General features: G+C 43.5%; 1 protein-coding gene across 4 annotated transcripts in view; it reads left to right on the top strand.

The window, feature by feature from the left end:
* Nucleotides 1-21,386, top strand: part of LPAR1 (lysophosphatidic acid receptor 1) — a 144,965-nt gene that overhangs the window by 18,955 nt on the left and 104,624 nt on the right. The gene's annotated exons all lie outside the window — the stretch shown is intronic.

The following is a 21,386-nucleotide window of genomic DNA, read 5'->3' on the forward strand; positions in this document are numbered from 1 at the left end:
CCAGATTCTTATCGGTTCAGGGATTAGGAGCCTTGTTGAGGACTGGATTCAGTCTAGGTTTCATGTTTCAATATAGTATTTCTGCAAATAATATTAGACATTTGCTGTGGACTGAATTGTGTCTTCCCTGTTTTCTCATGTTGAAGCCCTAACCCCTGGTGTGGCTGTGATTGGAGAGAGCGCTTCTGGGAGGTAGTTAAGATGAGAAGAGATGACAACAGTGGGGTCCTCATTGGACAGGATTGGTGCCTGTCAAGCCACATGGATGCACAGCAGGAAGGAGCTGTCTACAAGCCAGGAGGAGAGGTCTCCCCGGAAGTTAGCTTTGCTGGCGCCCTGATCTCAGACGCCCAGACTCCCCGAATGGGAGCAAATCAGTTTCTCTTGCTTAAGCTGCCTGGTTTAGAGGATGGTATTTAGTTATGGAGCCTAGGCTAGCTAGTGCAACAATCCAGTCATGTTGTTTGGGAAGGAAAGCAGGAACGCAGGTAGGTAGTTGTCATGGCTGAGACTTGTGCCCTACTTTGGCCGTATTCTGATAAGTGGAAAATGCACAGGATCATTAACCTGCTGGGGTCTCTTCCTTTTTCATTTCCTTTTAATGGCAGAATAACTTAGTGGGTCAAAGTTTCTCTGTAAACACATCTTATAATATTTTCAGCTGTGCAACTGACTTGAAAGTACTTGTTTTATGTGAAATCCTGCTTAGTGTATTTATAAGATGTTTTAAATTTATTTTTGCAATGATTATGGTAATACTTAAGTAAACCTACTCATATTTGCAGCTCCTAATGAACATATTTTTCACTTAATCATGTTAGTTTTATAGTCTAGTTCCATTATGGTCTATTTTATAATCTACTTTTACTGGAAGGTAACACATGCATGTTTTTATTTTAAATGACATTTTTTTTAAGGGAAAGAGTTTATTGGGGGAAACCTGACAGACTGGAGGGAAGGGGTGAAGAAGGAAAAAGAGAAGGAGAGTGTAAGCGAGAGATCCAGAGACAGAGACAGAGGTGAGGAGATGGAGAGAAAGAGAGCCACGTGTTCAGGAACAGGTCCTTTTAAAATTGCTGGGGTTGGGGATAGTAGGAAGGTAGGAGCAGCGAATCCCATTAGGATGAGGGTGGGGTGACACTGGTGGTTGGGCCACATGGCTGCCAGGCTTCCAGCAATGGTGGCGGGGGCTAGAGCCTAGGATGGTGTCGGGACTGTGCCATTTTACTAACATTCCCCCCTACAAATGACCATTTTTTAAGCTATTGTTATATATGGCCATGTAGTCTGAGTCAGATTTTAATAGCCCGAGTTATAATCCATTAAGTTATTAAATTGCTCATTCAACCATTGCTCTATTTTTAGGCATATAGTTTTATTCCTTACATCTTGGCTATCTTAGGAATTTTTCACCCAGTAGCTTTCTGTATAATTATTATGAGTGAAAAATGACTTACTAATTAGAGAGTAATGCCATTTGGTTTCCAAGTAATAGATTTAAAAAGTTTATAAATTTTTTTAACTTCTAAAGTAAGATATATTCATTGTAGAAAACAAATGAAACTGTGAAGAAGAAAAAAGTTGCTACAGTTTCCAACTACAGAGACTCATTGTCCAGATTATGGGATATTTTCTTCTACTTTCTCCTGGACACTTTCTCTACAAGGTACGGTCAGTGTCCTGGGCTTTCTGTTGGTAGTGCATCACCAGGGGGTGGCCATAATTCTCTTTAGTAGTTGCACCTCACTGCAGTGAACAATGCTGTTTGCAAGGCTTTCTCTACATTTCAGGTGATTTCTTTAGATCCCTGGTACCAGAATTTATGGCAAGCGATAGAAATGATGGCATTGATTTCCAAAACAGAGATCACACTTCCTCGTTCTGCTAACAGAGTGGGAGAAACAGTTGAAAGTAAGAGGATGAGTAAAATACAGATTTGTGGAACTTTGGGAGTGACTAGAATGATGGGCAGTTTTAACAGCGATTGGTCCTGGGTGACACCAAGTGAGGGTGCCCAGACTCCATGGGTGGATAATGCTGTCTTTGTTACATGAAATCCTTTGCTCACCCATAGTGTTTTTTTTTTTTTTAAAGATTCATTTATTTATCTGAAAGTCAGAGTTACACAGAGAGAGAAGGAGAGGCAGAGAGAGAGGTCTTCCATCCAATGGTTCACTCCCCCAGATGGCCGCAATGGCCAGAGCCGCGCCAATCCAAAGCCAGGAGCCAGGAGCTTCTTCTGGGTCTCTCACGTGGGTGTAGGGGCCCAAGGACTTGGGCCATCTTCTGTGCTTTCCCAGGCCATAGGAGAGAGCTGGATCAGAAGTGGAGCAGCTGGGTCTAGAACTGGCGCCCATGTGGGATGCCGGCACTTCAGGCCAAGGTGTTTTTTTTTTTTTTTTTTTTTTTAAGATTTATTTATTTATTTGAAAGTCAGAGTTACACACACACACACACAGAGAGAGAGAGAGAGAGAGAGAGAGAGAGAGGAGAGGCAGAGAGAGAGAGAGAAGTCTTCCATCCAATGGTTCACTCCCCAAATGGCTGCAATGGCCGGAGCTTTGTTGATCTGAAGCCAGGAGCCAAGAGCTTCTTCTAGGTCTCCCACGTGGGTGCAGAGGCCCAAGGACTTGGGGGCCATCTTCTACTGCTTTCCCAGGCAACAGCAGAGAGCTGGATTAGAAGTGGAGCTGCCAGGTCTTGAACCAGCACCCATACAGGATGCCAGCGCTTCAGGACAGGACGTTAACCTGCTGTACCACAGCGCTGGCCCCAGGCCAAGGTGTTAACTGGCTGTGCCACAGCACTGGCCCTAACCCACAGTTTTGTGTTGTGACAGAAACCGTTTTCTCCCAGGCTTCCCTGGGTCCTGGACCCTGTGAACACATTGGCTTTAATGTAACGTGAAAAGTTTTGGTTTTGAATCACAATCACTTCCTCAGCTCTTGGTGGCATATTCCTGGTGAGTATGCTTCTGTTACGTCACTGGTTAGCCGCTAGAAACGGGAGCAAGTGCTCTGACAATGGATAGCAAAGAATTAGCAATCAAATTCTATTCATACATGCACTTGTTTGGTGCATTTTCCTCAGGTTTGTCCCTGTGAGCTTTATTTTCTTCCAGATGTTGTTGGCATTACCACAAGGGTACTTTTTTGCCCTTTGGGAACTTAAAGTGAGTTTCCTTGGTAGTTAGTTTATGTACTATATCAGTCACTACTGGACATAGTTACATGGAATGCATTTAAAGGTGACATCCAGTTAACAATAAAGATGAGTACACAATGAGCAATATAGAGTCCTATCTGTCTTCAAAAACTCAAAACACTAAGGATGGAAACTAGTTGGAAAAACTACGTGATGAGTGCAATGTTAGAAGTTAGTCCTAGGGCTTGCATGGTGGCATAGCAGGCTAAGTAGCTGCCTGCGATGCCGGCATCCCATATGAGCACTGGTTTGTATCCAGCCTACTCCATTTCCCATCCAGCTCCCTAGTAATGGCCTTGGAAAGCAGCAGAGGATGTCCCAAATGGTTGCGCCCCTTCCATCCATGTGGGAAACCTGGAAGAAGGTCCTGGCTCCTGACTTCAGCCTGGCCCAGCCCTGGCCATTGCAACCATTTGGGGAGTGAAGCAGTGGATGAAAGATTCATTCTCTGTCTCTGCTCTCTTTCTCTGTAACTCTGCATTTCAAACAAAAAATCCTTTTTAAGAAGTTAGTTCCATGTGTATTTCTCTACTGAAGATAATGAGGTTGATAACCACAGGAAGGAAATATGGGAAGAGGAGGTGACAGTCCACTGTGTGATCCCAAGAGCCCATGCAGGTGAGAACTAACCAAGGGACACAATTTTTTATAGTAGTGGAGGGAGAGAAGTGGATCAGCAGAGAGCTGGTTCAGAAGTGGAGCAGCCAAGACTTGAACCTGCAGCCCCATGGAATGCCAGTGTTGCAGATGGTGGTTTTACCCGCTATGCCACAACACTGGACCCAGGAGAGAAGGTTTTATCTATGGTTCTTCAGACACTGGATATTTTAATCTATTGAGCAGTGTCTTCAAACACAGTTTTATAATGAATATAACAGTGGATTTTTTTTTTCTTTTTAAATAGTGTTGCGTAGACATATGTCAGTGGCCTAATGCAAAACTTATCTCAGAAAAGCAATTCTAATGTGAGATGGTTCAGATGAGTGGCTTTTTTCTGTCTGTATCCAAGGATAGATGTTCCAATTCCATGTGGAGTGATGGACTGGATATTTTTCTGGATAATGCTTTTCAGTGCAAGTTTAAGATTTCCATTCAAAAGAATATTTTTGCTAAGTACTGAGTTGGTTCAGTGTGGAGCCATATGCTTTCAGTATTGGCTTAACTAAGGGTAGCATGAACTAAGGGTAAGGATAAGCCCATGTCCACAGCTATTTGGGCTAAGGGGATACCTTCAGGCACATCTAGGAGTCTCTTCATTTCAAGGAGCAGAAAGAAGAGAAATGAAGACCTTGACATCTGATGCCTTTGGCAAGGCTTTGTAAAACTGGCATTCCACTTGCTAAATGAATTCTCCCACATGCATTTTATTTGTTCAGGTCAAGGCTTTCCCAGGTGGTGAAGACGGGCTGGCATCATGGTTGATGGCTTGTACAAATGTAGTTTCAGTATCATGCAAGTCTCAGATCTGTTTTCACGAGGCACTTGGTGCATTTATGACACCTGCTGGCCCCTGTGGGTGTTTGTGTTTGTGCCACCTGCCCGTGTGTGCTCACAGCGCAATGTGGAGCATGTGCTGTAAGTTCCAGAGGCAGCATAGAAAAGGCCGTGATTAATCTGGGTGGGGAGGAGGCTCATAAAGGCTTCATTGAGTGTTGCTTCAGAGGCGTGGCCTGGAAGGATGAGTAAGTATTTACAAGGCATACAATTTGGACACGTGCATGTGCAAAGACAATGGTGTGGGTCAGCTTTATGTGACAGCAGTTCTGAGTCCCAGAGGGCTGGAGCTGAACAAGCAAGATGGGGCATAGCTGAAGAGGGAAGTAGCTGGTGGACTCCATGTGTCCTGCCTGGGGAGGTTGGATTTGAGCCACCAGCGAACTATGGGAGGGTTTGAAACAGATCATTGCCTTGCTGGGTTTCCATTTCAGGAAGACTGTTCTCTGTGCAGGCAAGACACATAGTTCCAAGATGGAAGAGCCTGGAATGTCTTTCTTCAACAGACAGTAGACTACTGTATGGGACATGGATGTCTTAACCAACATGTCAACTGCTATACCAAAGGCCCACCCTTGAAATTATTTTGTTTACAGAAATGATAAACGCTTCCTTATGGTCAGCATCACAGTTGAAAAAATTACTCACAATTATATTATTGAAAGATATCTGCACTGTATTATTCCAGTTAAATATTGCTCTTTTTTAAATTCAGAAGTAAATAGCTTAAAGCAACGATTTGTTCTTATGTCATTGAACTATGGGTTCAGAGGTATTGAGGAAGGGCTCAGCTGACACCATCCAGGGCAGAAGGTAGGCCTGGCTGAAGCCAGGAACCTGGAACTCCATCTGGTTCTCCCATGTGTGTGGCAGCAACCCAAGTAGTTGGTTCTTGGGCTCCTGCCTCCCCAGGTGCATCAGCAGGGAGCTGGATGAGAGAGAAAGTAGCTGAGGAGCTGGCTTAATTCACTGTGCTGCCATGCTGACCCTGCTCTACTTCTGAGTTAATGGTATTTTTTTTGAAGATTTATTTATTTATCTGAAAATCAGAGTTGCACAGAGAGAGAAGGAGAGGCAGAGAGAGAGAGGCGAGAGAGAGAGGAGAGAGAGAGAGAGAGACAGGTCTTCCATCCTCTGGTTCACTCCCCAGAAGGCTGCAACAGCCAGAGCTGTGCCAATCTGAAGCCGGGAACTTCCTCCAGGTCTCCCAGGTAGGTGCAGGGGCCCAAGGACTTGGGCCATCTTCTACTGCTTTCCCAGGCCATAGCAGAGAGCTGGATGGGAAGTAGAGCAGCCAGGACTCGAACCAGTGTCCATATGGGATGCCGGCACTGCAGGCGGCAATTTTACCTGCTACACCACAGCACCAGCCCTGAGTTAATGGTATTTGATTCCATCTATAAGTGAGAACAAGCAGGTGCTAGCGTTTCTTCAAGGAGCTAAGGAGGGCCTGGATTACGACAGTTAGATGTGGTTTGGAGGGAAGGATGATATGAAAGATATTTAGGGAGAAAATGGAAACCACTCAGTGGGTAGATACGGGAGGTGATGGATGGCAGTGCCTCTGATCAAGATAGTTGGAGAGAGAGATGCAGGCCTGACAAGTGTGTGAGTTTTGGAGGCTGCCATACACAAGTATCATGGACTGGGTGGCTTACACGACAGAAGTTTATTTTCTGAGATCGGTGTTGGTAGGGTTGGTTTCTCTTTAGGCCCCCCTCCTTGTCCTGTAGGTGGTCCTCTTCTCCTTGGGTGCCCTCATGCATTTTTCTCTGTGCATGTTTGTGTCTAAATTTCCTCTTCTTGGAAGAACTCTGCTGTTGGATTAGGACTGATGCTCCTGGCCTCATTTGAACCTAATGACCTCTTTAAAGGCCCGTCTCCAAGTGCAGTTGCATTTGGAGATACCAGGGATTAGGGCTTCAGTATATGAATTTTGGGGGATACCGTTGAGCCCTTAGCAGGAAGGATGAGTTTGGTACTTGCTGAGTTGCAGGTGCCTATGAGGTATGCAAGGGGGCAGGATGATTCTAGAATGTGTTTAAGTATGTGAGGACACAGCACCGAATAGAGCCCCAGAATTGGTATTGAAAACCGTGCAGGTGGGTAAAGTTGTCTTGGCCAGGGCTGCCCAGCCTTGAGTTATTTCAAGAATCATCTTGGGGAGTTTTTGAAATGTGCCATGTGCCGTGGACCCACTTCAGAGCAGGTGAGGGGGTCTTTGGGAGACAGGTCAGGGCAGCCACCTGCTTGTGCTAATGGGCATCCATGTATGAGAGGGCTGTCCTAGGGCGAGTGTGGGACAGGAGTTGGAGAAGAGATGGAGAAGTGCGGCCCAGGTTGCTCACCTGGTGGGTGGGCAGAGAGAGAAGGAGAGAAGAGGCTGGGCCCTGGGGACTCCCTGACTTCTCCACACTGGCCACGCACGCTATGGGATTTCTTTCAGGAGATTTAAGGCTTGGCAGAGGCACTATGAGAAATGAAAGAGAGCAGAGAAGTGACAACACTGATGGCCGCCACTGAGGGCCTGGCCGAGGTTAGAATGCATTGGTTCGTAGTGACGGCTTTAGCTTGTCCTTAAGTTTTCTCCATGGGGCCCCTGGAGGCTGTGTGTGGGAACAGAGCAGGCAGTCCGGAGCTGGATCGGGATCGCAGTGTTAAAGGGCAGAGAGGCCCGTCTGAAAGGAGCTGGCAGATGGAGCGGAGGCTTTAGGCTGCACATTGTGAGAACGGAGGCTGCGCAGTGTTGAGGACTAGGGGGAAACAGAGAGGCAGGAAGCTGGACAGTTTGACATCTCAGGGCAGATGGAGTGTGTGTGAGTGCAAACAGCTGTGCAGATGTCCAGTTCCAGTTAGAAGGGGGATTTTGGAGTGTCATGGGGCAATTCTGGGTGACGAGGGCCTAACTGGAATGGGCCGTAGAGGAAAAGGCTGGGAGGTCAGGCTTGGTTATGTTGAAACCGCCCTTGCTGGGTGACTGATTTATTTGGAGGAGGGGAGGCAGGGTAGGGGGGTTTCCTCCATAACCTTTAAGGTCCCTTCCAGCCTCACTATTTGTAACAGACGTGTCATGCTTTGAGTCACTGCTGTCCCCTTTCCTTTCAGAACCAGAAGAAGAACGCAGTTTGGAAAATAGCCATTTAACAATCCCGTTTTTATTGATTCTCTTGTAATTGTAAATGTTTGACAGATTATAGCCTCTTTAAATGCCTTTGGAGGCCACTAATGTACATTTGATAGGGTTCACACAGGGGAAAGCAGTACCTCGGGCAGAAAATGCTTCTCTGTATGGCCCTGTCTGCACCACACAGCTGGCTTCCGAGGTCTACAATAGGCAATTAGGGCAGGAAGGAGAGGAGTTACTTAAGTTCTTTTTAAGGTAACATTAATGGGATTCATCTTTTACCACATGGGAAGGGTCATGGTTATTGCATTTGCCATTATGGGTTTGGTGTGTAACCTCTTTATTGTGGATTGGTTGATCTTGGGCATTTGCAAATTTAGTTTTGTGGTAGGATGTTTTGTCTGCAGTTTGAACCCATTTTTGGAACTGGAATGAAGTGTAGTTTTAAAAACTAGGGCCCCAAAGCAACAGAAAGAATGGTTCAAGCACATTTTGTGTTTCATGTTAGACTGCCTTCTTGTCATATGAGGGAATAAATTTTATCCTAATCTGGAAAAAAAAAAAAGTGACCCTTGTGGAAATTATGTTTTGTTGTTTTTCTTGCAACAAATGCACATGTCACCTCTTTGGAATTTGCTTGTTTGGAGAGAATGTTTTCTAAGTCACATAAAGCTTACTAGTAGCACAAGAAAATGTGGCAATTGAACTTGAAAGAGTGAACTCTAGAACTTTGACAAAACTTTTGCCTGAATCTGATTGGTCTGCCCAGTACAACCCCAGGAATTCCCCTGTTACTGGGAGTCTCTTTTCTTCTTCCTCTTCTTTCTTGCTTTTTGTGACATTCTTCCTGTCCTAAACTGCCCCCCACCCTGCAGGTGCCTCCCAATTGAATGGTTTCTCTCTTTTTTTTAAAATCACCCATCTCAAAGGTTCAAGTGTGAGGGAATAATTGCCCTAGGCTCTATTTCCCCCAATTCGATACCATCTAATACTTTTTTTTTTTTTAAAGATTCATTTATTGGAGGGCAGAGTTACAGAGGGGAAGAGGCAAAGAGAGAGAGAGAGAGAGGGAGGGAGGGAGAGAGAGAGAGAGAGAGAGAGAGAGAGAGGGAGAGGTGTTCCATCTGCTGGTTCACTTTCCAGATGAGCCCCCTCCTCATCCTCCTACCATATCTCACATACTGTTTTCTTCTTTGAATGACAAACACGGACTTGGCCTGAAAGCTGTGATTCTCAGATCCTTGTTCTAACCTTAGTTTTACCATCACTTGGAACCAATCCAGATTGTTCTAGTCCCTGCATTTCTGCCTTTGTGGGCTGTTAGAAGATTGAATATGGGTGCATGTGCGTTTGCATTTATTGAAAGCAGTGACGATTTGGTGAGCATGTGATCAAGAATCAGTTCTTGTCTTTGTGCATCAGAATCACCAGAGATATACGTATTTAAAATGCCTAGTTTTGGATCCATTCCTTGGGTTTCAGGGTCAAGCACTCTGGGAAGGATCCTGGACTCTGCATTTTTTTTTTTTTTTTGACAGGCAGAGTTAGACAGTGAGAGAGAGAGACAGAGAGAAAGGTCTTCCTTTGCCATTGGTTCACTCCAGTGGTTGCTGCGGCCGGCGCACCACGCTGATCTGAAGGCAGGAGCCAGGTGCTTCTCCTGGTCTCCCATGGGGTGCAGGGCCCAAGCACTTGGGCCATCCTCCACTGCCTTCCCGGGCCATAGCAGAGAGCTGGACGGGAAGAGGGGCAACCGGGACAGAATCCGGCGCCCCGACCGGGACTAGAACCCGGTGTGCCGGCGCCGCAAGGCGGAGGATTAGCCTGTTGAGCCACGGCACGCTGGCCAGGACTCTGCATTTTTAATAAACTATGGATGGGCCACATTTTCTTTGTGAAACAGTAGATTTGGAGACTTTATAGTTTTCTTTGTCATGGTAGCAACATTTTTCAAAGTTGATCCTATTTTAAATGGTTTCTACGTAGATGTTATTTCTATAAACATCATATATCTGAAAATTAAAATAAGAACAAGTGAGGGAGAGGGCATTTATCCTAAGGTTGGGATGCTCACATCCTACATCAGAGCACTTGGATTCACTATCCATTTCCAGCTTCCTGCTATTGCAGTTGAATCCCCACCACTTCTCTTCTTAATGACATCAAAACCCACATCAGATTTACAATTTTGGGGTTGGGGACCAAGTAGGCCAAATAGGCAGTTGAATCCAAGTAGGGAGCCCTGAATTGGAGCTCTGGCCAGCTCTGGCCATTGTGGGTATTTGGAGAATGGATAGGAGCTAATGATAGGATAGGATAGGAGTTCTGGGTCTTTCTCTCTGCCTCTCAAATAAATGATTAAAGACATAGTAAGAGCAAGTGAGATATTGACTTCACAGTAGGCTGGCCTGGTCAGAACTACCCAGTAAGCATACCACATTGGGTCTTAGGGGCCCTCCTTTAAGGATAGTAAACTGTAGTATCTTCAGTGAAGAGGGGTTTATAAGGATCTGAGAAATAGAAATAATAGAAATTATGAGAAGGAGGAAGAAAGAAAAGGTGATCTGATCCCTATGTTCACTGGTCTGATGAGCCTTAAGTGTTTGAAGGATTCACTTTGGTTATAGGAGAGCAGCTGGGACCTACTGATGGCATTCTCAGTCAGGATGCTTTGAACTACGTGTAAGAGAATTTGTAGGGAGTGACCTGCCCCAGGACGTGAGAGGGAGCGAGCTGCCTGTTACTGGAAATGTTCCACCAGGAGCTGGGGAACATAGCTTCTGCTGGGATTACATCATTGCATACATGGTGGAGCCAGATGACCTCAGAAATTTCCTTCCAATCATTGCGATGCTCTAAACTTTAAGAACAGCACACTTAAAGCTGTTTTAGAACCCTACAGAATCCAAGGCTGAAATAAGACTACTTGTAGTTGGTCGATTGATTATTCAAAGCAAACATAGACACACACCCGCCACACACACACACACACGCACACAGAAATGATAAATGCCAGGGTAGGTTTGGATTGCCTTTGAAGTTTATTATTTGCAGGTGTAGACGCTCTTATGTGTTAGTTTGTAATGTTTCTAGAAGTGAAGCGCTCTCTTGAACCGTCTTTGATTTGATGTTTATACGTTGTGTCTGCTCTGAATTTGGAAAGCAGTGCAGAATCACTCCTTTAAAGATTAGAGGAACGTTGAATAGAATAAATTGAGTTTTCTCTTGATATTTGGTATTCTTGTTCTTTGGCGAGGGCTCTGTCCTCCAACATCTGTTTCTAGAAGGAGAGCAAAGTCGGGACATTTTGGGCAAATTCAACTAGGCACTGTGAGTGAAGCTTTCCTATCATTAGCTAATAATTTCCTATCGTTAGCTAATATGTGGAAGCATGTTGCCTAGGGTCTACATTTTTATTTCTGAACAAATTAAAGATTGAAAATCTCTGATTTCTAGTTCAAAGGTATTGTGGCCCCCAACCCCAAAATTGTAAATCTGATGTGGGTTTTGATGTCATTAAGAAGAGAAGTGGCAGCAGCCAGCAGTTATCAACCTCAGCCCCTCCCCCTTTCTGTTGCATTGGTTCTTTTTGCTTATCTTGAAAGAGCATAGTAAATGTCACTTTCCCCTCTAATTGCCAATGATTGTAAATTTTAATGTGCTTTAATATGGGTGGTTTTAACTTCTGCCTGATTTCCCTGGTCCTCTTGTTTCCAGTGCTCTGGTTCCCAAGAATCAAAATTGAGGCCAGATGTGTGTCAGCATTAAGAAACCCTGACTGGCCTTCTTGTTCTCTCTCCTTCCCCAGATATTAAAGCAAGAAGGAAACTGGGGCACCAGGGACGGGCACTGTTAATGTTCTTCTGTAATTTTGCTTGCTAGTGCCCTGCAGGTTCTCTGTGAGGGGTGTGTGTGTGTGTGTGTTTCAGTCTTTCAATTTTAACACTTCGAGGCAGTGACATTGTAAGTTTCTGTCAAGACTGTGTGTAAATTACAAATATGCTGCACATTTGTTTTCAATTTTGATTATTTCAAAATGAAATTTTTTTTTGCACAAAATTTTCTTCATTCTGCATTGGTCCACTGATTACCTAAGTCTATATATCTATGTTATCTATGTATCTATCTATTGACACTTCTTTTCCTAGTTGTGAAATGACAGGTGATGTGTAAAATGGAAACCGTAGGCAGTAAAAATAGTAAAACAAAATTTGAAAAATATAAAAATTACACATAATATAGGAACTTAGCATCCATAATACATCCTCTATGAATGTTTGTTTTTAAGTATCAACTATTTTTCCTTTGTATTTATATGTATGAAGTTACTTCAGAAAGTTCATGCAAAAAATCGTAAGTTTATTTTAGTGCAAAAAATGAAATCTATGCATAATTTTTTCATTATATACATTTGCCAACAACTTTCTGAAGATCCAGACTTTGAATAATTTATTTAGCCGACCATTGGAAAAATCATCTGGGTAACTTTTAAATCTAAATCATCCAAATTCTGAAAACTAGAAATTTTAGCTGTTAACATTTTTGATGTATGGGAGGGAGAGAGAAGGAGAATAACTCCCATCTGCCTGTTCACTCACAATTGGCTGCAAAGCCTGGGCCTGGGTCAGGTTGAAGCCAGGAGCCTAGAACGTGATCCAGGCCTCTCACATGGGTGGCAGGAACCCAAGCACTTGAGCCATTACCTCCTACCTCCCAGGGTGTGCATCAACAGGAAGCTGGAATCAGAAGCAGAGCCAGGACTGGAACCCAATCACTCTTCGTGTGGGATGTGGGTGTCCCGAGCAGCATCCTAACTACCGCACCAAACACCTGGCAGTGTTCTTTTCTATTAATTGAAAAAGTAACTTTTCTTAAAATGAAAGTGTTCATTTACAATTCAGATCCCTTGGAAAATTTATAAAGTATATATCAAAAATGGGCTCAAATATGTTCACTCAAAAAAAAATCTTTTACCAGTTCTTGCGAATATGTGTACTTAATGTCTAAACTCACACTTGCACAAGTAGAAGGTCAAAATGAATGAATATGTTGCTTTGTGTCTTTTTGAACACAAAGTCAGACCAGTGCTCTCGGAAGTTGTCTTGCTGTGGGCTTCCTTTTTGGGAATCATGATTTTTTTTTGACTCTGAGGATTTATGTTTACCACTGGTTCTGGCGCATTGTTACCTCTCATGGGCTTTTTCTCTTGGCTCCCACGTTTCTTTTCTGTACCTCTGTGCAGCTTTCTAGGGCGTTGCTTCCTAGTGGTGGTCCTGTTTACAGATTCTCTCATTGTTGCACTGAATCAGCTACCTAATTCACTCCTTGAGTTTCTGATTCGAAATTCTGTGCTTTTTATTTCTAGAAAGCTTAGTTGAACCTTTTTAAAATTTGCATGATCATGTTTAACATATCTTCTTACTATATTCTCTTGTTTTGAAACATTAAACGCTTCTTTCTGTTTCTGGTAGTTGTGGTATCTGCAGACTTTGCAGGTCTGATTATGCTATTTATTGTTTGGGGTGATTTTTTTTTTTTTTTTTTTTTTTTTTTTTGTATGGTGGTGTGCTCCCACATGTGTTTTGGGATGCACAAGTTACCTCCCCTGATAGGTGAGCTCATTTTTCTTAGAGAACTTAAGGTGAATGCATCCTGAAAGAATTTGTATTTTCTTCTGCCTGGTGCCCTAAAGGCATTATCAACTCTTGTTCACATCAGTTTAAATATCCAACTTGAATTGTTTTGAGGGTGTGGCCACACAAAGAGTGTGAATTCAGGCCCTTAATTTATTAAGGGCAAGTGTCTAGATATACATTCTCTGGGGAGACTCCTACTTTGATCTAAGTCTGAGCAGGTAAGTCAGGTTTCGTTACTCTCTCCCCTGAGACACGGGTCAGCATTTTCCCCTCTTGTCCACCCGTTGGAGGATAGGATGTCCCAGCTTTTTTGCAGTGGTCTTTGATCCGATTTCCACTCTCCTCTTGATTTCTTCCTGCAAAAGCCACAGCTCAAAGCTGCCCGGAATTGGGCTATGATCAACTGCCGGATTCAGTGCTGTTTAACCACAGTTGCTTCTTGGGAGAGTCATTCCTTCTGCCAAGTTGGCTAAGCATTTGCCAAGGTAGGAATGCGTGTATGTGTGTTTGTGTATGCACACGCACACCTGGCAGTTTCCGATGCTGTTGTGCTAGAAGGGGTTTCAGGGCATTTTGCCCTGAGTGTTCCTGGGAAAGAAGTCTACAGTGTGACTTTTTAAATAGCGGACATAGTTTATCCTTCGAATGCATTTTTCTTTATTTGTATAGGCTCCTTCTGGGGAGCTTAAAGGTTGCTTTCAGTTTCACAGTTGCAGAACAGTTTTGCAACGGTGTCCTCATTTAGATAGGGTGAATTGCCAGTTGTTTCCCCACAATGAATATCTTGAAGCTGAATTGCTAGGTCAAAGGGGATGCTTGTCTGGTGTTTGGTAGCTGTTAACGAGAGTCATGCCAAAGGAACCAGATAATTGTTCCATAGTGAAACTCCTACTCCTACTGCTCGGAAGTACAGCAACTTTATTCACACTGAATATTATGAATGTTTAAAAATTATCAAACTGTTGAGGGAAATGGTGTTTTTAAAATTTAGATTTCCTTGTGCATTTTCAGCACTTTTTTTTTAACATGCTCACTACCATTTATTTTATATTTCTGTTATAAAATATCCCACTCATGTTTATCAGTCATTTTGCTATTAGGATATTTTTGTGTTATGTATTTAATATATAACATTCTTTTAAAAACTTTTTTGAGATATTAACAGTTGATCATACATTTTTCAAGTTGTGTGTTTTCTTTTAAATGTAAAGAAGCTTTAAATGTATAGACAGCTTTATTAATCTTTTATGATTTTTACTTTGGCCTTGTACTATAATAGCCTCTTCTTGCTAGGATTTTATAAATGTTATAATGGGTTTTTTCTTTTATCTTTTTTAAAGCTTTATTTTTCATATTTTATTCTCCTGTAGAAACTTTTTTTATGTGATATAAAGACTCCTCTCAACCTTGTGAATTTATCACACACCATGAATTTGAGTTGTCTTGCATGCATATCTATTTGAATGTATGATTTATAAAACCAGATTATTTAGTGATTTGTGTGTATAGGTGTGTTGAGGCTCAGTGTTTGAAATGAAACTGCTATAGCATGGGATTTATAATGTAGACGTTTATATAGGCAATAGTGAACCTGCATCCATGATGAAAATGCAGATGAGTGAATTAAGGAAGAAGGATGAGTTAACCGGTGTGCTTGGGAACGAGGTGAACTCTAATGCCTAACCATGTAGGGTCACCTTTCTACCATGTTTGCGTGCTCTCTCCCTCTCTCTCTCTCTTTTTCTCTGTCTCTCTAGTTCCTCTTGATGGCCATCGGGGATGGGATGTGTAGGATTGACTAGAAAGGATCTTGTCTTGTGACTTGCAGTGGCTTCAGAAATCTGGGAAGACTTCTATTACCAGTGTTCTGTGTCTTGTGTGGTACGATTTTTTTTTTGGCATGCACGCACGAGTGAAGGGAATTCACTGGTCAGGGAACAGTTAAATTGTGTTCAAATACTTGTGCTTTAGGTAAACCAATTCTTTAGTACATGTCTAGTGGCCATGGGTCTTCATTCATTCCTCCTCTTGTTAACATGCCAGGCATGCTGAGCGTGAGGATAAAGATAACTGTGGTGCTGACTTCACCCTCGAGGCTCAAAGTCCAGCAATTGCCTCATAAATGAATGGACTTTAGTGCGGTGAATGTTACCATTCATGTGCAAGGTGCAGAGATAGCATATGGGAAGACACAACCAACTCTCTGCTGACGCTGACGTGTGTGTGTGGGGGGGGGCACTGCCTAAGGAGGAGACTTCTGATAACTCCAGTTGGATAATGAAAGATTGAAGGATAAAGAGGAGCTTATCATGTAGATAGGCGAGAGCATTTTAATTGGTGAACATCTAACATGAGAAGACATGAGATACATGGTACTGTCTAGGAACTCCAAGTAGTTTTGCTGATAAATAACAGAAGACATTACAGTAGGTGAGGCGAGGGCCAGATCCGGGGAGGGTTTGTGGAGAATGCAGAGGGATCTGAAGCTTGTCTTCTCCCTCCCAATTCTTAACAGTTGGAAGGACTTCCACGGTTTTATTCGATCATCATGAGAGATTAAATAGGAGAGGGACAGAGAAGTGAAATAAGGTTACAAATAGAGACCCTTACCTTTGTCCAGAGGAGGTGACCTGAACTGAGTGAGTGACAGTGGAGGCTAGAAAAGACAGAATGGATTTGAATACATATACTGACAGTTGTAGTAAGTAGGGCTTAGGGGTTTAGTAAGTAGGGTTTAGTGAGAGAGGGGTCTTGGCAGGGAGGTAGGAAGAAAAAGAAGATGTTGAGGTCAAGGGAATATTCTTTTTTCAATAAGAATTTTAGAATGTTTATATTCTGCAGGCTGGGAGCTGAGAGGAGAACAGAGTGGAAGTTTAGGGAGAGAGAATGACTGAATGAAGTAAACTGTAGTTCAAAACTAGATCCAGCCCGATGAGGATGGATGGGAGAAGTGTCTTGCAGAGCCAGTGTTGGCCCAAACGAGGGCCAGTGTAGGAGAATAATCAATTATACTTGGAATATCTTTAAACAGGAGGTTCTTAAGTGACATGCTAGCCAACTGGAGTGTTATAGTATGTTCTGGAATGGGGATGCGTGTTTAAGAATTACTAGCCTGGGGCCGGTGCTGTGGCGAAGCGGGTTAACGCCCTTGCCTGATGCCGGCATCAAATGTGGGTGCTGGTTCGAGTCCCGACTGCTCCACTTCCGATCCAGCTCTGTGCTGTGGCCTGGGAAAGCAGTAGAGGATGGCCCAAATCCTTGGGCCCCTGCACCCGCGCAGGAGACCTGGAAGAAGCTCCTGGCTTCGGATTGGCGCAGCTCTGACCATTGCAGCCATCTGGGGAGTGAACCATTGGATGGAAGACCTTTCTCTCTCTCTCTCTCTCTCTCTCTCTCTCTCTCTGCCTCTCCTCTCTCTATGTAACTCTGACTTTCAAATAAATAAATAAATCTTTTAAAAAAAATAAGAATTACTAGCCTCTAAAAGCCTGCAGAATCTTCAGAGCATACAATGGCATGGGAGAGTGAAAGGAACTAGAGTAAAAAAAGGGCTAAGAAGTCAGTGGTGAACCAACGTTACCCGACCATCAGAGGAAGAGGATCTTGCAAAGATGCTGAGAAAGAGCCATTAGAAAGTTGGATAAGAGTCGGCCGGCGCCATGGCTCAACAGGCTAATCCTCCGCCTTGCGGCGCCGGCACACCGGGTTCTAGTCCCGGTCGGGGCACCGATCCTGTCCCGGTTGCCCCTCTTCCAGGCCAGCTCTCTGCTGTGGCCAGGGAGTGCAGTGGAGGATGGCCCAAGTGCTTGGGTCCTGCACCCCATGGGAGACCAGGAGAAGCACCTGGCTCCTGCCATCGGAACAGCGCGGTGCGCCGGCCGCAGCACGCTACCGCGGCGGCCATTGGAGGGTGAACCAACGGCAAAAGGAAGACCTTTCTCTCTGTCTCTCTCTCACTGTCCACTCTGCCTGTCAAAAAAAAAAAAAAAAAAACAGAAAGTTGGATAAGAGTCAAAGGGACATGGTGTCGTGAGTCGGGCAAGTTTTTAAAAAGCGATTAGAAGAGGCACAATGCTACTGAAGGGTCAAGTAAGATAAGGACAGAGAAGTGTCCTTATTTAGAGGAAAATAATCATTTATCAACGTTTTGTGTGGTGGAGGCAGAAGCCACAGCACATCACGAAAGGATGCAAGAGAAATGAGCACAATTCTTCAGTATTCTTGGCTTTGAAGAGAGGGTGGGTGAGAGAGGGGTCTTGGCAGGGAGGTAGGAAGAAAAAGAAGATGTTGAGGTCAAGGGAATATTCTTTTTTCAATAAGAATTTTAGAATGTTTATATTCTGCAGGCTGGGAGCTGAGAGGAGAACAGAGTGGAAGTTTAAGAAGAGAGAATGATTGAAAGAAGTAAACTGTAGTTCAAAACTAGATCCAGCCGATTGTGGATGAGAGTGGATGAGGGTGGATGGGAGAAGTGTCTTGCAGAGCCAGTGCTGGCCCAAACTGGGGACTGTGACTGTCATGGGAAGATGCACATTTTTAAGACAAGTATTTCACAAATGTCCAGTTTCACGAAGAACTATGGCAACTGTCTACTGGGTGGATGATAGAAGCTTGTTTATGCCCTCATCAGATATTTGAGTGTTTTCCCTAAGTCCAGATTGTTGGGATAAACTGTATTGAAGGAGGTAATATGATGGTTGACTCTACTAACAGTATATGAATGTTGCAAGTCAATTGGAATGCTGGCCAAAGATACATGTAACTAAATTCAGTTACTTCTGAGTTATTACTCTTCAGCCTAATTCTTGTTTCTAGTACATCCTTGTCCCTGGGAGCCCCATGAACCTGAGATACAGGCGGTTCTATGTATGTTGGGAATTTGTGGGTAAGTCCCAAGATATGCGGCTCCAGTCTTTGTCGTTCACTCCCATAAAGACTGGTTTGGTTTTCAGGTTCCAGCCATATGGGTGTTCTTGGGAACGAGGAAGCTCCCAGCCCCGCCACGTGGCATTCGCACTTGACTGTCTACGCTGTGATTGCCGCCACGACCTTGCAGCTTCTGAACCTCCAGAGACGGTTCACCTCCAAAGAGAAGGGGATTTTCCTACCCAATTAGGAAAACTCTTTTAGGCATCCTCAGAGATGTCCGTACGTTTATTAACTCCCTAGCACCAAAGATTGCCTGTTCTCTTTTGCTGTGCAATTTTTTTTATATTAAGCAGATTACATGAGATGCCCCGAGAGGCTGGGCTGTGCGATGATGTGTGTGCCATCCTGCAGGGCTTACTCATATCTCTTACTTGAGATATGAATGTGCATCTGTTGACTCAGCCTTACCTTGGGGTGTTCAGGCTTGCCTACTAAGCTCCAGGAGCTGAGGCAGCCACAGTCATTGCTTGTCTGTTTAAGACTGAGTCTCTGTGGTTTAAATACTTTCCTGTTGACTCCAGAGGACCAAGGGATTCTCATTCTAAATAAGTTCCTGATGACCTGCTTGGATTCCTGAAGTTCCTCATCTGGGTATGGTTTTCTGTAACCAAACATATATGTATGTATGTATATGTGTGATTGCTTTGGAAGGCAGAGAGAGACACATATCTTCCATCAGCTGACCCTGTCCCCTAAATGCTTACGACAGCTGAGACCGGGCCAGGTGGAAATCGGGAGCAGGGACTACATCTTGAATCTGCCATGTGGGTGCCAGGGACTGAAGTACTTGAGCCATCATCCACTGCTTCCCAGTTGCATTATTAGGAAGTTAGACTGGAATCCGAGTAGCCAGGACTCCAGGTGACACTGGAATGTGGGAATGTGAGCATCCCAGGTGTCAGCCTAACCTGTTGTACCCCAACACCCACCTCAGCACTTTATATTTTAAAGAAGAATCACATACCATTGTGCTTTAGACTTTGGATGGACACAACTTTCCAGAGCCTGGCCCTTGTATTCTGTGTTCACTGACTGTTTTAGTTACTGTGCTATGTTAGTTTTAGCAGGGAAAAAAAAAATCCTTTCACCATTTATAGTTTTAGGCCCTCTTGTTTATCCTAACTTCATCTAGAAACGGGTATACCCATCTGTCTACACTGGAATTGCAATGGCAGTTGTATCATGTTCACTCTCACTGTTGTCCAGTTGTTGATTTATGAGCCATTTCTCCATTTTAAGGATAAATTTTTTCAGAAGTATGTCTGCATGTTGGGTCATACTTCTGGTTTTTGGGATTCACTTTGGTACCCTGTAAATACTGTCTGGAAAAATGAAATACTTATTTTACCTCGAGATGTCTGGTCTACACAAGAGTAATATTGTGATGTAGCATTAGAATACAGATTAAGGTGGTTTAGATGTCAGTTTGAAAATTGGTTTCATGAGAATTTTATGAGGAGTGTATAATAGATGAATATGTAATTAGCACCCTATACCTTTCTTAAAAATTAAATGGTTTTATTATGATACTTTGCTTTTTATTCATGACCACATTAACATTGCCTCTGGGATCGAATATCTCTGCGGTAGTAGTTGTTGATCAGCTAAAATATATCAATTTATATAGCTGAAGCACCAATATAGGACACAAGAACCCCAAGACAGAATATTTAAAATCACTAATTCACATGTAAAATATTTGATTTCCCTAGCATTTAGCATATATTAAGAGCTACATGTTGCTGTGCAGTGCAGTTGATGGTGGCAATCATAGGCATTTTTTTCTCTGAAAGCTTTATCTGGGGTATTCATTCGTTGTCCATTTGTATGTTCTGTGTGGAGCTGTGCATCTTATTTTTAAAACAGAATTCTCAATGGGCTTTTTAAAATCTTTCTGGGGAATCAGGAACTTCATGTGACTTTCTTTGGAGTGGAAGGAAGCAAGTGGTTAGTTTTAGGTGTGAATGAGACCTTCAAGTATGATCAACTTTTTAACTTCCTCTTTCTGTATCATTTCAGGAAATAAAAGCAGCTTTCCCTACATGGGATTAACACAGAATGATAGTGGAAGTGTTAAGAAATGAAGTTAAAAAAAAAAAAAAAAGCAATGAAGCTAAAAGAAAGTAAGAGCCATTATAATAACACCGAGTTTTCCTTGGGCAGACAAGTCGTGTTTAGGCTGTAATTTCCCTAGATGTTATCTTTGTTGGTTCTGATTATCTGCCATTTCTCCTTTTGCCTCTGGACTGTTGCAGTCCAGTGTCTTTATGTCCCCACTCTAATGTCATATCTATGTGTGTCTATCTCGAGACTGCTCCTCCATATGTCTGGTCTTAAAAAATATATTGCCTTCACTACCAAGATTTTATGTCTTGCTTTTTGGTAGATCAGGTCATCCTTGTCTATTAATTTGTCTTGATTCATTTGGTCCTTAGCATTTCTTTTTTTTTTTTTTTAAAGATTTATTTATTTATTTGAAAGTCAGAGTTACATGGAGAGAGATGGAGAGGCAGAGAGAGAGAGGGAGAGAGAGGGAGGGAGGGAGGGAGGGAAGGAGGGAGGGAGGGAGGGAGAGGGGTCTATCCATCCGCTGGTTCACTCCCCAGTTGGCTGCAACAACTGGAGCTGCAGTAATGCGAAGCCAGGAGCCAGGAGCTTCCTCTGGGTCTCCCATGTGGGTGCAGGGGCCCAAGGACTTGGGCCATCTTCTACTGCTTTCCCAGGCCATAGCAGAGGGCTAGATTGGAAGTGGAGCAGCTGAGTCTGGAACCAGTGCCCATATGGGATGCTGGCACTGCAGGTGGCGGCTTTACCCTTTATGCCACAGTGCCGGCCCCCTTAGCATTTCTATTTGAAATTTAGGATCAGATTTTCTCTAGTTAGCCCAGGATTTCAAGTGGAGACAATAATTTTGATTGCAATAAGGGCAGTTTTGACTCTTTCTACTCCTTGATTGTTATTAGTTGTTGTCTTACTGAGGTAGCTAGACTTCCCAGGCC

Source organism: Lepus europaeus, chromosome 12, assembly GCF_033115175.1.
Source record: "Lepus europaeus isolate LE1 chromosome 12, mLepTim1.pri, whole genome shotgun sequence".
Lineage (NCBI taxonomy): Eukaryota > Metazoa > Chordata > Mammalia > Lagomorpha > Leporidae > Lepus > Lepus europaeus.